A 17,500-nucleotide genomic window follows, 5' to 3' on the forward strand; every position below is an offset into this window, starting at 1 on the left:
TTTTGTGTTTTCTTTATTATTTTGGTCAGGTCAGGGTGTGACATGGGTTTATTTATGTGGTGTGTTTTGTCTCTGGGTTTTCGTAGGTATTGGGATTGTGGCTTAGTGGGGTGTTCTAGCATACCTTAAGGGAACATTTCGGCATTTCGTGTATGATCAGTGAGAAAGTCCATATTGCAAATGTACGGTCCCTTACTAGACGTCCGAAATCGTTTGTAAAATTCGCGGTCGGCGTCGGGCCGTGCGGTAGGGCCAGACCTACCGGGAAGTCATCAAATGAACTTTGTCGGACATTCGGTTTCCGTTTTATAAAATAAACAAGTTTTTGACCGTTTTTCCGCTATCCCGGAATTTCCCACAAGAGGGCATACGGAATCATATGGCAATTTGGCAAAACATCACGAATCACGACGGGGCCTTATCTCGAAAACGGAAAATATTTCGAAGCCGAAACTTGGTGAGCGTAGGTTTGGCATAATGGGCAGTTGGCCCCGAACAAGATGGCGTCTAGGCCTCGACGGTTTTTGAGTTATGGCCGTTTTTCTGGGATTAAAGGTCCTAAATGGAAATAGAGAAATTATTTTTCCACTTCAGGTCAATGTCAAGGAGCCTCCGGTGTCAATAAAAAAAGAACCAGCCATTTATCTATCGTCATTTAAGAGAAACGGAACAATGACAACTTGGCAATGGTCACAAATAGGCGTTTTTTTTTTTCAACGGTTACAGATCCAGTTGCAGGGTGTTCATACGAATCTTTTTAAAGTGTGCTGCGGAGCTCTGCGAGATTTCTGTGATTTTCTATGATTTTCTGAAATAACACACACATACTAAACCCTCCGTAAATAACTCAGTTGTTAATGTAAAGACTTAAAACTCAGGATTCTGTAACAGCATACCCCAATGAGGATATGTGGTGATTTATAGCTTCCTGTGCCAACCGGAAGTGCCATAATTGGTGTCTCAGGGGCTGTTTCAAAGGGTTAAAAAAGTCTGATCTGTCCAAAACTTCATATATGTGATTAGGCAACCCCCATGAACTGTAAATCAGTCATTTTTCCCCAAAAAATTCAAAGGAAAAAAAAATCACACTAAAACACAACTTGAATGGAGGGACGTATTGGGGTGCGTAGAGACAGACAGTGGCTGCAATAGTTAGCTTTGTTCGAGCTAAAAAAGAACCGTCAGACCTAGAGTTCCGAAACTTTATAAACCTGTTCTAGACCTCCGGTCGATGGTGCGTGGTGAGTTACGTGGCTCTAGACGGTTCTCGGACCGAGAAACAGCCTCGTACATTTGCAATACCTTCAATTCATTTTGACCATTAAGAAAATGACGACGTTTAGAAAAGTCTCAGAGACGCAAGGCTAGGTGCATTGAAACCGGCTCGGCCCATAGAGACAGACCCCAACGTTTCTGTCCGATAGCTCGTTCAAGGACCCCGTAGCAAGGCATGGAAAAAAGTGGATTTTCAGCACCAATTAGGGTTTTTCTCGGACACCAAATGACCTATCGAGCCGAAACTCGGGATTCGGGGTCGCCTCACATAGGACTTCACATAATGTCCGAACTGGACCCGCAGCTAGAACGTAACTATGTGTTTTACCTTTTTATTATGTTTTAAACTAAAGGCGCTGTGAATTATGGGACTGCTCTGACATATGTGATAGTTGGCTTCTAAATGAGTAGTAAAAAGTGGGTTTGGTGTCATAATGACATCTAATTGACTGATGGACACTGACTTGCTAGTTGACTTTTGTGCATTTGCAATATGTTTAAACGGAGAGGGACCATCACCAAAATGGCATTCTGAAATCAACACAAAAAATGGCATCACCATAGTCTCCAGACTGTGCTGAGTTCAACGAGCTATCCCGCTTGACCGTAGCTCGCTCGGTCTAAGCGCAACGACCATTAGAAAAGTAGGCCCAAAATGAAGCCTGCCCCACAATGTCATTTGCTTTTGAGTGACAGTGAGAGAACCGTTAGGGTGAGAAGAAAAATTCCACCACATGAATGTTCCTAAGGTCCTCCCGATCTGTACAAGCCTAACCTTGACCGTGTGGCATTAACCCTTAAGAGTAAAACAGTGTTTTTTGATCTCACAGATTACAGTGTCATCTCTCCCCATAGGAATACATTGCCTGCACCCCTAATTTCAACCTGAAGTCTATATGGGTTATGAATGCCGTATGAACCTGTCTTCGGTACCAGTCCATCAGGCCACTATGAGGTCTACCTGTGTTGATTCTGAGCTTCCTGGACCAACCGGAAGTGGTTAAAATGCCCCTAAAAGTGTTTACCCATACCCTGCCTGCAGTTTGACAGACATAGTGCATTCAACCCTGTGTAAATCAGTCAGTTCTTAACGTAAGGACTTAAAACTCAGGATTCTGTAACAGCATACCCCAATGGGGATATGTGTTGATTTATAGCTTCCTGTGCCAACCGGAAGTGCCATTACTGGTGTCTCAGGGGCTGTTTCGAGGGGTTAAAAAAGTCTGATCTTTCCAAAACTTCATATGTGTGATTAGGCAACCCCCATGAACTGTAAATCAGTCATTTTTCCCAAAAAAAATCAAAGGAAAAAAAAATCACACTAAAACACACCTTGGATGGAGGGACGTATTGGGGTGCGTAGAGACAGACAGTGGCTGCAATAGTTAGCTTTGTTGGAGCTAAAAAAGAACCGTCAGACCTAGAGTTCCGAAACTTTAGAAACCTGTTCTAGACCTCCGGTTGATGGTGCGTGGTGAGTTACGTGGCTCTAGACGGTTCTCGGACCGAGAAACAGCCTCGTACATTTGCAATACCTTCAATTCATTTTGACCATTACGAAAATGACGACGTTTAGAAAAGTCTCAGAGACGCAAGGCTAGGTGCATTGAAACCGGCTCGGCCCATAGAGACGGACTCCGACGTGTCTGTCCGATAGCTCGTTCAAGGACCCCGTAGCAAGGCATGGAAAAAAGTGGATTTTCAGCACCAATTAGGGTTTTTCTCGGACACCAAATGACCTATCGGGCCGAAACTCGGGATTCGGGGTCGCCTCACATAGGCCTTCACATAATGTCCGAACTGGACCCGCAGCTAGAACGTAACTATGTGTTTTACCTTTTTATTATGTTTTAAACAGAAGGCGCTGTGAATTATGGGACTGCTCTGACATATGTGATAGTTGGCTACTAAATGAGTAGGAAAAAGTGGGTTTGGTGTCAATTGATATCCATTTGGTGTCATAATGACATCTAATTGACTGATGGACACTGACTTGCTAGTTGACTTTTGTACATTTGCAATATGTTTAAACGGAGAGGGACCATCACCAAAATGGCATTCTGAAATCAACACAAAAAATGGCATCACCATAGTCTCCAGACTGTGCCGAGTTCAAGGAGACGCCCCGCTTGACCGTAGCTCGTTCTGAGTGCAGCAAACTTGAAAAAAAGAAGGCCCAAAATGAAGCCTGCACCACAATGTCATTTGATTTTGGGTGGCAGTGAGAGAACCGTTAGGGTGAGAAGCACAATTCCACCACATGAATGTTCCTAAGGTCCTCCCGATCTGAACAAGCCTAACCTTGACCGTGTGGCATTAACCCTTCACAGTAAAACAGGGTTTTTTGATCTCACAGATTACAGTGACATCTCTCCCCATAGGAATACATTGCCTGCACCACAAAATTCAACCTGAAGCCTATATGGGTTATGAATGCCGTATGAACCTGTCTTCGGTACCAGTCCATCAGGCCACTATGAGATCTACCTGTGTCGAATCTAAGCTTCCTGGAGCAACCGGAAGTGGTTAAAATGCCCCTAAAAGTGTTTACCCATACACTGCCTGCAGTTTGATAGACATAGTGCATTCAACCCTGTGTAGATCAGTCAATTCTTAACGTAAAGACTTAAAACTCGGGATTCTGTAAGTGGCTATGTAAATCAAGACATGTGTTTACTTATAGCTTCCTGTGCCAACCGGAAGTGCCTTTAATTGGGTCACACTCTCTGTTTCGAAGGGTTAAAAAAGTCACATCTCTCCAAAACTTCATATGTGTGACTAGGTAACCCTTCTGAACTGTAAATCAGTCATTAATCCCAACAGATGTCAAAGAAAAGCTCCCTCACACACACACAGGAAGGATGGAGTGATAAAGTGCGGTGCTTAAAGACACAGAGAGCAGGAAATGGCATTACCATAATCCCTAGGCCGTACCGAGTTCAGCGAGATATCCCGCTTGACCGTAGCTCGCTCGGTCTAGGCGCAGCGAGCATTAGAATAGTAGGCCCAAAATGAAGCCTGCACCACAATGTCATTTGCTTTTGGGTGACAGTGAGAGAACCGTTAGAGTGAGAAGAAAAATTGCACCACATGAATGTTCCTAAGGTCCTCCCGATCTGAACAAGCCTAACCTTGACCGTGTGGCATTAACCCTTAACAGTAAAACAGTGTTTTTTGATCTCACAGATTACAGTGTCATCTCTCCCCATAGGAATACATTGCCTGCACCCCTAATTTCAACCTGAGGCCTATGTGGGTTATGAATGCCGTATGAACCTGTCTTCGGTACCAGTCCATCAGGCCACTATGAGGTCTACCTGTGTTGATTCTAAGCTTCCTGGACCAACCGGAAGTGGTTAAAATGCCCCTAAAAGTGTTTACCCATACACTGCATGCAGTTTGATAGACATAGTGCATTCAACCCTGTGTAGATCAGTCAATTCTTAACGTAAGGACTTAAAACTCAGGATTCTGTAACAGCATACCCCAATGAGGATATGTGTTGATTTATAACTTCCTGTGCCAACCGGAAGTGCCATAATTGGTGTCTTAGGGGCTGTTTCGAAGGGTTAAAAAAGTCTGATCTTTCCAAAACTTCATATGTGTGATTAGGCAACCCCCATGAACTGTAAATCAGTCATTTTTCCCAAAAAAATTCAAAGGAAAAAAAAATCACACTAAAACACAACTTGGAAGGAGGGACGTATTGGGGTGCGTAGAGACAGACAGTGGCTCCAATAGTTAGCTTTGTTGGAGCTAAAAAAGAACCGTCGGACCTAGAGTTCCGAAACTTTAGAAAGCTGTTCTAGACCTCCCGTAGATGGTGCGTGGTGAGTTACGTGGCTCTAGAAGGTTCTCGGACTGAGAAACAGCCTCGTACATTTGAAATAACTTCAATTCATTTTTGCATCACGAAAATGACGACATTTAGAAATGTCCCAGAGTCGCAAGACTAGGTGCATTGCAAACGTCTCGGCCCATATAGACAGACCCCAACGTTTCTGTCCAATAGCTCATTCAAGGACCCCGTAGCAAGTCATGGAAAATAGTGGATTTTCAGCACCAATTAGGGTTTTTCTCGGACACCAAATGACCTATCGAGCCGAAACTTGGGATTCAGGGTCGCCTCAGCTAGGCCAACACATAACATAAGAAATGGACCCGCAGCTAGAACGTAACTACGTGTTTTATGGTTTTTTTATGGTTTGAACCGAAGGGGTTGTGAATTTTGGGCCAGCTCTGAAGTATGTAATAGTTGGCTACTAAACGAGTTGGAAAAAGTGGGTTTGGTGTCAGTTTGTATCAGTTTGGTGGTCAGAATGATATCTAATTGACTGATGGACTCTTGTCCACTTGACTCTTGTACATTTGCAATATGATCCTATAGTGAAAAAACATCACCAAAAGCGACATTCTGAAATCAACCCAAACGAGCGATTGAGATGACCCAGAATCACTGCAAAGCCATCCCGAGTTCATCGGGCCAGTCAATTTCACATTCCTGCAAGATTTTTATAGCATGACAAATTCGTGATGGTACCTGCCCTTTAAAACATATTGCAAATGCACAGTGACTTTGAAAAAGTAAGGAAACATAAACAAAAAAAATCCAAAATTTTTATTTTTGGGTGACCAGTTGCACGTGCATTTGCAATATGATTCTATAGTGAAAAAACATATTGCAAATGCACAGTGACTTTGAAAAAGTAAGGAAACATAAACAAAAAAAATCTAAAATTTTTTGGGGGGGATGACCAGTTGCATGTGCATTTGCAATATGATTCTATAGTGAAAAAACATATTGCAAATGCACAGTGACTTTGAAAAAGTAAGGAAAAATAAACAAAAAAAATCTAAAATTTTTTTGGGGGGATGACCAGTTGCACGTGCATTTGCAATATGATTCTATAGTGAAAAAACATATTGCAAATGCACAGTGACTTTGAAAAAGTAAGGAAACATAAACAAAAAAAATCTAAATTTTTTTGGGGGGGATGACCAGTTGCATGTGCATTTGCAATATGATTCTATAGTGAAAAAACATATTGCAAATGCACAGTGACTTTGAAAAAGTAAGGAAACATAAAAAAAATCTAAATTTTTTTGGGGGGGGATGACCAGTTGCATGTGCATTTGCAATATGATTCTATAGTGAAAAAACATATTGCAAATGCACAGTGACTTTGAAAAAGTAAGGAAAAATAAACAAAAAAAATCTAAATTTTTTTTGGGGGGATGACCAGTTGCACGTGCATTTGCAATATGATTCTATAGTGAAAAAACATATTGCAAATGCACAGTGACTTTGAAAAAGTAAGGAAACATAAACAAAAAAAATCTAATTTTTTTTGGGGGGGATGACCAGTTGCATGTGCATTTGCAATATGATTCTATAGTGAAAAAACATATTGCAAATGCACAGTGACTTTGAAAAAGTAAGGAAACATAAACAAAAAAAATCCCATTTTTTTTTTTTGGGTGACCAGTTGCACGTGCATTTGCAATATGATTCTATAGTGAAAAAACATATTGCAAATGCACAGTGACTTTGAAAAAGTAAGGAAACATAAACAAAAAAAATCTAAAATTTTTTTGGGGGGATGACCAGTTGCATGTGCATTTGCAATATGATTCTATAGTGAAAAAACATATTGCAAATGCACAGTGACTTTGAAAAAGTAAGGAAACATAAAAAAAATCTAAAATTTTTGTGGGGGGATGACCAGTTGCATGTGCATTTGCAATATGATTCTATAGTGAAAAAACATATTGCAAATGCACAGTGACTTTGAAAAAGTAAGGAAAAATAAACAAAAAAAATCTAAAATTTTTTTGGGGGGATGACCAGTTGCACGTGCATTTGCAATATGATTCTATAGTGAAAAAACATATTGCAAATGCACAGTGACTTTGAAAAAGTAAGGAAACATAAACAAAAAAAATCTAAATTTTTTTTGGGGGGATGACCAGTTGCATGTGCATTTGCAATATGATTCTATAGTGAAAAAACATATTGCAAATGCACAGTGACTTTGAAAAAGTAAGGAAAAATAAACAAAAAAAATCTAAAATTTTTTGGGGGGGATGACCAGTTGCATGTGCATTTGCAATATGATTCTATAGTGAAAAAACATATTGCAAATGCACAGTGACTTTGAAAAAGTAAGGAAAAATAAACAAAAAAAATCTAAAAAATTTTTGGGGGGGATGACCAGTTGCATGTGCATTTGCAATATGATTCTATAGTGAAAAAACATATTGCAAATGCACAGTGACTTTGAAAAAGTAAGGAAACATAAACAAAAAAAATCTAAATTTTTTTGGGGGGGATGACCAGTTGCATGTGCATTTGCAATATGATTCTATAGTGAAAAAACATATTGCAAATGCACAGTGACTTTGAAAAAGTAAGGAAACATAAAAAAAATCTAAATTTTTTTGGGGGGGATGACCAGTTGCATGTGCATTTGCAATATGATTCTATAGTGAAAAAACATATTGCAAATGCACAGTGACTTTGAAAAAGTAAGGATAAATAAACAAAAAAAATCTAAATTTTTTTTTGGGGGATGACCAGTTGCACGTGCATTTGCAATATGATTCTATAGTGAAAAAACATATTGCAAATGCACAGTGACTTTGAAAAAGTAAGGAAACATAAACAAAAAAAATCTAAATTTTTTTGGGGGGGATGACCAGTTGCATGTGCATTTGCAATATGATTCTATAGTGAAAAAACATATTGCAAATGCACAGTGACTTTGAAAAAGTAAGGAAACATAAACAAAAAAAATCCCATTTTTTTTTTTTGGGTGACCAGTTGCACGTGCATTTGCAATATGATTCTATAGTGAAAAAACATATTGCAAATGCACAGTGACTTTGAAAAAGTAAGGAAACATAAACAAAAAAAATCAAAAATTTTTTTGGGGGGATGACCAGTTGCATGTGCATTTGCAATATGATTCTATAGTGAAAAAACATATTGCAAATGCACAGTGACTTTGAAAAAGTAAGGAAACATAAAAAAAATCTAAATTTTTTTTGGGGGGATGACCAGTTGCATGTGCATTTGCAATATGATTCTATAGTGAAAAAACATATTGCAAATGCACAGTGACTTTGAAAAAGTAAGGAAAAATAAACAAAAAAAATCTAAAATTTTTTTGGGGGGATGACCAGTTGCACGTGCATTTGCAATATGATTCTATAGTGAAAAAACATATTGCAAATGCACAGTGACTTTGAAAAAGTAAGGAAACATAAACAAAAAAAATCTAAAATTTTTTTGGGGGGATGACCAGTTGCATGTGCATTTGCAATATGATTCTATAGTGAAAAAACATATTGCAAATGCACAGTGACTTTGAAAAAGTAAGGAAAAATAAACAAAAAAAATCTAAATTTTTTTGGGGGGGATGACCAGTTGCACGTGCATTTGCAATATGATTCTATAGTGAAAAAACATATTGCAAATGCACAGTGACTTTGAAAAAGTAAGGAAACATAAACAAAAAAAATCTAAATTTTTTTTGGGGGGGATGACCAGTTGCATGTGCATTTGCAATATGATTCTATAGTGAAAAAACATATTGCAAATGCACAGTGACTTTGAAAAAGTAAGGAAACATAAAAAAAATCTAAATTTTTTTTGGGGGGATGACCAGTTGCATGTGCATTTGCAATATGATTCTATAGTGAAAAAACATATTGCAAATGCACAGTGACTTTGAAAAAGTAAGGAAAAATAAACAAAAAAAATCTAAATTTTTTTTGGGGGGATGACCAGTTGCACGTGCATTTGCAATATGATTCTATAGTGAAAAAACATATTGCAAATGCACAGTGACTTTGAAAAAGTAAGGAAACATAAACAAAAAAAATCTAAACATTTTTTTTTTGGGTGAGCAGTTGCACGTGCATTTGCAATATGATTCTATAGTGAAAAAACATCACCAAAAGCGACATTCTGAAATCAACCCAAACGAGCGATTGAGATGACCCAGAATCACTGCAAAGCCATCCCGAGTTCATCGGGCCAGTCAATTTCACATTCCTGCAGGATTTTTATAGCATGACAAATTCGTGATGGTACCTGCCCATTAAAACATATTGCAAATGCACAGTGACTTTGAAAAAGTAAGGAAACATAGAATCAAATTTTTTTTTTTTGGGTTACCAGTTGCACATTTCAGATCACCAGTTGCACATTTCAGATCACCAGTTGCACATTTCAGATCACCAGTTGCACGGAGGAAAATCGTTACTTTTGACTTTGACTTTTGACTTCCTATGAAATCATATTCCAAATGGAGAAAACATATGCCTTATGCACTAGTAAAAAAAAAAAAAAAATGATAATAAAGTATGACTAAAGTATGTTGATAAAGTTCTTATACATGTGTTATTGACATAAAAATTGAAAGAATTTTGAAAAACGGTCCAGAAAGCACTTTTTTAAGGATGTGTGAAGTTTTTTACCAAATTTTGACATTTTTGACTTTTGACTTTTGACTTCCTATGAAATCATATTGCAAATGGACAAAACATATGCCTTATGCGCATGTAATTAAAAAAAAAATAATTTGATATCAAAATTGGACAAAAGTATATTCATACAGTTCTTACACATGTGTAATTGACAAAAAAAGCGAAAGAAATTCGAAAAAAGGCCCAGAAAGCACTTTTTTAAGGGGTAAAAAGTTTTTGAAAAAAATATCATTTTTTCAAAATTTTTCTTTTGGATGTTGACTTGGGTTGCATTTCCAATATGAAAAACCCAGGTGGAGCGCACTCGCCCCCTGTTGGATTTTTGAGGTGTTACAATTGGCAATTGCCATATGGCATTTGCCATATACTTTGCACGAATCAACGCCGCTTTGGGTGGTATTGGACATCGTGTACATGGTTTGTCCAATGCCAATATTTTGACATTCATTTTTGTACAAATCAGGGGGGTATTCCCTTACATAGTCTACGGCTGTCTGGAGTGGTTCTCAATCAGAGGCAGGTGTTTATCGTTGTCTCTGATTGGGAACCATATTTAGGCAGCCATATTCTTTGAGTGTTTGGTGGGTGATTGTTCCTGTCTCTGTGTTTGTTGTCACCAGATAGGCTGTATAGGTTTTCACGGTCCGTTTGTTGTTTTTGTATTGTTCGTGTTTATTCTTCATTAAAGATGTATCGAATTATCCACTCTGCATTTTAGTCCGACTCTACTTCACCACAAGAAAACCGTAACAGAATCACCCACCACAACAGGACCAAGCGGCGTGGTGACAGGCAGCGGCAGGAGGAGCCGCGATCACAGGACTTCTGGACTTGGGAGGAGATATTGGACAGAAAAGGACCCTGGGCACAGCCTGGAGAATATCGCCGCCCCAAAGAAGAACTGGATGCGGCGAAAGCGGAGAGGCGCTGGTATGAGGAGGCAGCACGGCGACGCGGATGGAAGCCCGAGAGTCAGCCCCAAAAATGTATTGGGGGGGGGGGCTCACAGGGAGTATGGCTACGCCAGGTAGGAGACCTACGCTAACTTCATGTGCTTACCGGGGGGCTAGAGAGACCGGGCAGGCACCGTGTTATGCTGTGGTGCGCACGGTGTCTCCAGTGCGGGTGCATAGCCCGGTGCGGTACATACCAGCTCCTCGTATCGGCCGGGCTAGAGTGGGCATCAAGCCAGGTAAGGTTGGGCAGGCTCGGTGCTCAAGAGCTCCAGTGCGCCTGCACGGTCCGGTCTATCCAGTACCACCTCCACACACCAGCCCTCCGTTGGCAGCTCCCCGCACCAGGCTTCCTGTGCGTGTTCTCGGCACAGTACCACCAGTGCCAGCACCACGCATCAGGCCTACAGTGCGCCTCGCCTGTCCAGCGCTGCCAGAGCCTTCCTCCTCTCCAGCGCTGCCGGAGTCTCCCGCCTATCTAGCGCTGCCAGAGCCTTCCTCCTCTACAGCGCTGCCGGAGTCTCCCGCCTGTTCAGCGCAGTCAGAGCTTTCCTCCTCTCCAGCGCTGTCGGAGTCTCCCGCCTGTTTAGCGCTGCTAGATTCTTCCGCCTCTACAGCGTTGCCGGAGTCTCCTGCCTGTTCAGAGCTGCCAGTCTGCAAGGAGCTGCCAGTCTGCAAGGAGCTGCCAGTCTGCAAGGAGCTGCCAGTCTGAAAGGAGCTGCCAGTCTGCAAGGAGCTGCCAGTCTGCCAAAATTAATCTTTTACCTTTGATGATCTTCGGATGTTTTCACTCACGAGACTCCCAGTTACACAACAAATGTTCCTTTTGTTCCATAAAGATTATTTTTATATCCAAAATACCTCCGTTTGTTTGACGCATTATGTTCAGAAATCCACAGGAAAGAGCGGTCACGACAACGCAGACAAATTCCAAATAATATCCGTAATGTCCACAGAAACATGTCAAAGTTTTTTATAATCAATCCTCAGGTTGTTTTTAAAATATATAATCGATAATATATCAACTGCAAATGTCTTTCACAGTATGATAGGGAAAAACAATAGCTGTCCAAATTCTGTTGCGGGAGCAAAACCCATGTGACCACTTGACGCAATGTTATCGTTCTGGCTCATTTTTCAAAATAAAAGCCTGGAACTATGAAGACTGTTGACACCTTGAGGCAGTGATAGGAAAAGGAATCTGATATCCTTTTAAATGGAGCAATGGGAGGCAATGGGACATGGAGATTTCAAAATAGAAGCCACTTCCTGGTTTGATTTTTCTCAGGGTTTCGCCTGCAATATCAGTTCTGTTATACTCAAAGACAATATTTTGACAGTTTTGGAAACTTTAGAGTGTTTTCTATCCTAATCTGTCAATTATATGCATATTCTAGCATCTGGTCCTAAGAAATAGGCCGTTTATTTTGGGAACGTTATTTTTCCAAACATAAAAATAGTGCCCCCTAGCATTGAGGTTAACAGTCTGATGGTCTTGAGATAGAAGCTGTTTTTCAGTCTCTCGGTCCCTCCTTTGATGCACCTGTACTGACCTCGTCTTCTGGATGACAGTGGGGTGAAGAGGCAGTGGCTTGGATGGTTGTTGTCCTTGATGATCTTTATGGCCTTCCTGTGACATTGCGTGTTGTAGGTGTCCTGGAGGGCAGGTAATTTGCCCGCGGTGATGCGTTGTGCAGACCTCACTACCTTCTGGAGAGCTTTACGGTTGTGGGCAGAGCAGCTGCCATACCAGGCGGTGATACAGCCAGACAGGATGCTCTCGATTGTGCATCTGTCGAATTTCTTCAGCCTCCTGAGAGTGAAGAGGCGCTGCTGCGCCTTCTTCACCACGCTGTCTGTGAGGGTGGACCATTTCAGTTTGTCCGTGATGTGTACGCAGAGGTACTTAAAACGTTCTACCCTCTCCACTACTGTCCCGTCGATGTGGATAGGGGGGTACTCCCTCTGCTGTTTCCTGAAGTCCACTATCATCTCCTTTGTTTTGTTGACGTTGAGTGTGGGGTTACTTTCCTGACACCACACTCCGAGGGCCCTCACCTCCTCCCTGTAGGCCGTCTCGTCATTGTTGGTAATCAAGCCAACCACTGTAGTGTCGTCTGCAATCTTGATGATTGAGTTGGAGGCGTGCATGGCCACGCAGTCGTGGGTGAACAGGGAGTAAAGGTGAGGGCTCAGAACGCACCCTTGTGGGGCCCCAGTCTTGAGGATCAGCGGGGTGGAGATGTTGTTACCTACGCTCACCACCTGGGGGCGGCCCGTCAGGAAGTCCAGTACCCAGTTGCACAGGGCGTGGTTGAGACCCAGGGAACACGAGCTTGATGACGAGTTTGGGGGGTACTATGGTGTTAAATGCTGAGCTGTAGTTGATGAACAGTATTCTCACATAGTTATTCCTTTTCTCCAGATGGGTTAGGGCCGTGTGCAGTGTGATTGCGTCGTCTGTGGACCTATTGGGGCGGTAAGCAAATTGGAGTGGGTCTAGGGTGTCAGGTAGGGTGGAGGTGATATTGTCCTTGACTAGTCTCTCAAAGCACTTCATGATGACGGAAGTGAGTGCTACGGGCGGTAGTTTTTTTAGCTCAGTTACCTTAGCTTTCTTGGGAACAGGAACAATGTTGGCCCTCTTGAAACATGTGGGAACAGCAGACTGGGAAAAGGATTGATTGACTATGTCCGTAAACACACCAGTCAGCTGGCCTGCGCATGCTCCGAGGACGCGGCTGGGGATGCCGTCTGGGCCTGCAGCCTTGCGAGGGTTAACACGTTTAAATGTTTTACTCACGTCGGCTGCAGTTAAGAAGAGTCCGCCGGCACTGTATTGTCCTCAAAGCGAGCAAAGAAGGTGTTTAGTCTGTCTGGGAGCAAGACATCCTGGTCCGCGACGGGCCTGGTTTTCTTTTTGTAATCCGTGATTGACTGTAGACCCTGCCACATACCTCTTGTGTCTGAGCCATTGAATTGTGACTCTACTTTGTCTCTATACCTACGCTTAGCTTGTTTGATTGCATTTTGGAGGGAATAGCTACACTGTTTGTATTCGGTCATGTTTCCGGTCACCTTGCCCTGGTTAAAAGCAGTTGTTCGCGCTTTCAGTTTCCCGCGAATGCTGCCATCAATCCACAGTTTCTGGTTTGGGAATGTTTTAATTTTTGCTGTGGGTACGACATCGCCGATGCACTTGCTAATGATCTTGCACACCGAATCTGCGTATTCAAAAATGTTGTTGTTTGACGCAATGAGGAACATATCTCCAACCACTTGATCGAAGCAATCTTGAAGCGTGGAATCAGATTGATCGGACCAGCGTTGAACAGACCTGAGAGCGGGAGCTTCCTGTTTTAGTTTCTGTCTATAGGCTGGAAGCAACAAAATGGAGTCGTGGTCAGCTTTTCCTAAAGGATGGCGGGGGAGGGCCTTATATGCGTCGCGGTAGTTAGAATAAAAATTGTTTTCAGATTTGCCTTGTTAAAATCCCCAGCTAAAATGAATGCAGCCTCAGGATATGTGATTTCCAGTTTACATAGAGTCAAATAAAGTTGATAACTCCAGTAGGTTTGATAACTCCAATAGGTTAGATAACTCCAATAGGTTAGATAACTCCAATCGATAGGTTAGATAACGCCAATTGATAGTTTAGATAATGCCAATAGATAGGTTAGAGAACTCCAATAGGTTAGATAACTCCAATAGGTTAGATAACTTCAATTGGTAAAATTACTCCAAGATGTAAGATAACTCCAGATCTCTTATGCCACATACACTATATATACAAACGTATTTGGACACCCTGACCTCATCCCCATCGAACATGTTTGGGATAAATTGGAACTCCGACTGCGAGACGAGCCTAATCTCCCAACATCACTGCCCAACCTCACTAATGCTCTTGTGGCTGAATGGAAGCAAGTCCCCACTGCAATATTCCAACATCTAATGGAAGCCTTCCTGGAAGATTGGATGCTGTTATAGCAGCAAAGGGGGGGACCAACCCCATATTAATGCCCATGATTTTGGAATTAGTTATTTAGCGATCAGGTGTCCACATACTTTTGGTCATGTAGTGTAAATTAATGGGATGGTCTACCCATAAGTTCATAGTAAGGGGAGGAAAAATCGGTTTGAAGAGCAACACCAGCTCAATCTAGTGTACTGTAGAGGGAAGGGAATATGGTGGCATTTCAAACACAGCCATCGTCTGAGGTGCCAAAGGTTGTCTTTCCTCTCTCTGTTCAGGCTAGAAAATCACAGCTAGCAAATCAGGAACAATGGAGGCCTCAAAGAGCAGTGTGGATCAAAGCAGAGCTAACTGGCCATCGCAATCACATCGAAACATTCCCTTTGGAGGTAATGGACATGGAGAGGGGGGGAAAAGGAGTCGATCGTTCACCCGTTTCGGAAAATAATGGAAAACTGAAGAAAGGAGAGGATATTCATATGACAGAAGGCCTTTCCAGTCATCCAGAGTTCTGTAATGGCAGCATGTCGACTCTGACTTTGAATTTGGAAGAACCTTTACAGTTTTCCCTTTGAAACAGGGATTTCTCTGAACTGACGGTGCGATCATAATGCAGAGAATGGTTCGCATCCTATTCCTTTCAATATATTTGATCATTTCTGGCAAATGTTCTTATCCAGAGTAACTTAACATGCATGTACACTACAAAGGGAGGTGAGACAACAACATTGCAGGAAAAAACTTCATCAGCGTGCTACAATTTAATAAAAATGTGATTATAAAAAACAAAAAAACGAGTAGCTTTATGTTGAAGGAACTATGTCAATATCCTTTGATAACAACGGATCTGAATAATATCATGACGATATGGTTTCCATGGTTTCCATGGCCCTGCTAGGTTCTAAACGGAGGCTTGGTGCAGGTTGGTTCTCTAAGTGTCTTCTCTTGTTGTAGCCACGTTGATCACAGATTGAATGCCACATCAATGCTGACTCCTATCCTCCACCGATCTCCTCCTCATTTACCTGCTCCTCACAATCTTCCCAGCACATTTCACTCAATCACAGCAACCTCCCAATAGCAGAGCAGGGTCGTTGAACCCCATTGAACACAACAATCCCGTCCACATATAGATTTCTCAAAATGTCTACAATGCAGTATTTGCATTTTATATACTGGAGGGGTTTTTAATGTAGTTTGAGACTCTTTTTAGTTCATCCTGAAATCAGAACCAGTGTGAATGTTTAAAAGCTATAATATATCACCGTATCATTATACTGGTAGCACTATGAGTTTACGCTGAACAAATAGCCAGGATTTCACTAAGACAGAGTGATATCATGTTTGAGGCATGTTTGTTCAAGGTAGCTGTCTGGTTTGTTCCGTGTCCTTTGTGTGTTATTAAAGGCATGTTATAACGGTGGACAAGGTGTTAGCCGTGCAGGTAACCACACCCTTCAGAACATGACACACATCATGTAGTATGTGACAGGTACACGCAAACACATGCCGATGCCATGGCAACAGTGGCAAATCAAGTCCAAGTGTTTTTACGAGACAACGCTGTTCAGAATCACTCATAGTTTAGCAACCAGAGAGAACGTTTAGAACACACACACACACGAACACACACACACACACACACACACGCACATACGCACATACACACACACGCACACACACACACACACACACACACACACGCACACACACACACACACACACGCACACAAACACACACACACGCACACACACACACACACACACATACACACGCACACACAAACACACACACACACACAAACACACACACACACAAACGCACGCATACACACGCAAACACGCACGCACGCGCACGCACACACACACACACACGTACACACGCACACACACACACACACACACACACACACACATACACACACACACACACACAAACACCCACACACACACAAACATGCACACAAACACACACGCACACACAAACATGCACACAAACACACACGCACACAAACACACACAAGCACACACACAAACATACACACACCAGCAAGCAAGCACACACACAAATCAATGTTATAACAGAACTCATATGGCAGGCGAAAACCTGAGAAAAATCTAACCAGAAAGTGGGAAATCTGAGGTTTGTAGTTTTTCAACTCATTGCCTATCCAATATACAATATACCGTGTCTATGGGGGTCAAATTGTACTTCCTAAGGCTTCCATTAGATGTCAACAGTCCTTAGAACCTTGTTTGATGCTTCTACTGTGAAGGATTGGGAGCTGAAAAGTAAGAGGTCTGCCAGAGTGGCATGAGCTTATCACGCACGTTCACGTGAGAGTTCGCTTGCGTTCCATTGCATTTCTACAGAATTCTCCGGTTGGAACAATATTGAAGATTTATGATAAAAACATCCTAAATATTGATTCTATACTTCGTTTGGCATGTTTCTACGAACTGTAATATGACTTTTCTTCTGAACTTTCGCCTGGACCTGCCCGCGCATCGTGAGTTTGGATTTGTGACCTGAACGCGCTAACAAAAGGAGGTATTTGGACATAAATGATGGACTTTATTGAACAAATCAAACATTTATTGTGGAACTGGGATTCCTGGGAGTGCATTCTGATGAAGATCATCGAAGGTAAGTGAATATTTATAATGCTATTTCTGACTTTGTTGACTACACAACATGGCGGGTATATGTATCACTTGTGTTGTTGTCTGAGCGCTGTACTCAGATTATTGCATGGTTTGCTTTTTTAAAAAGTTTTTTTTAAATCTGACACAGCGGTTGCATTAA

The sequence above is a fragment of the Oncorhynchus clarkii genome, chromosome 15 (assembly GCF_045791955.1).
Source record: "Oncorhynchus clarkii lewisi isolate Uvic-CL-2024 chromosome 15, UVic_Ocla_1.0, whole genome shotgun sequence".
Classification (NCBI taxonomy): Eukaryota; Metazoa; Chordata; class Actinopteri; order Salmoniformes; family Salmonidae; genus Oncorhynchus; species Oncorhynchus clarkii.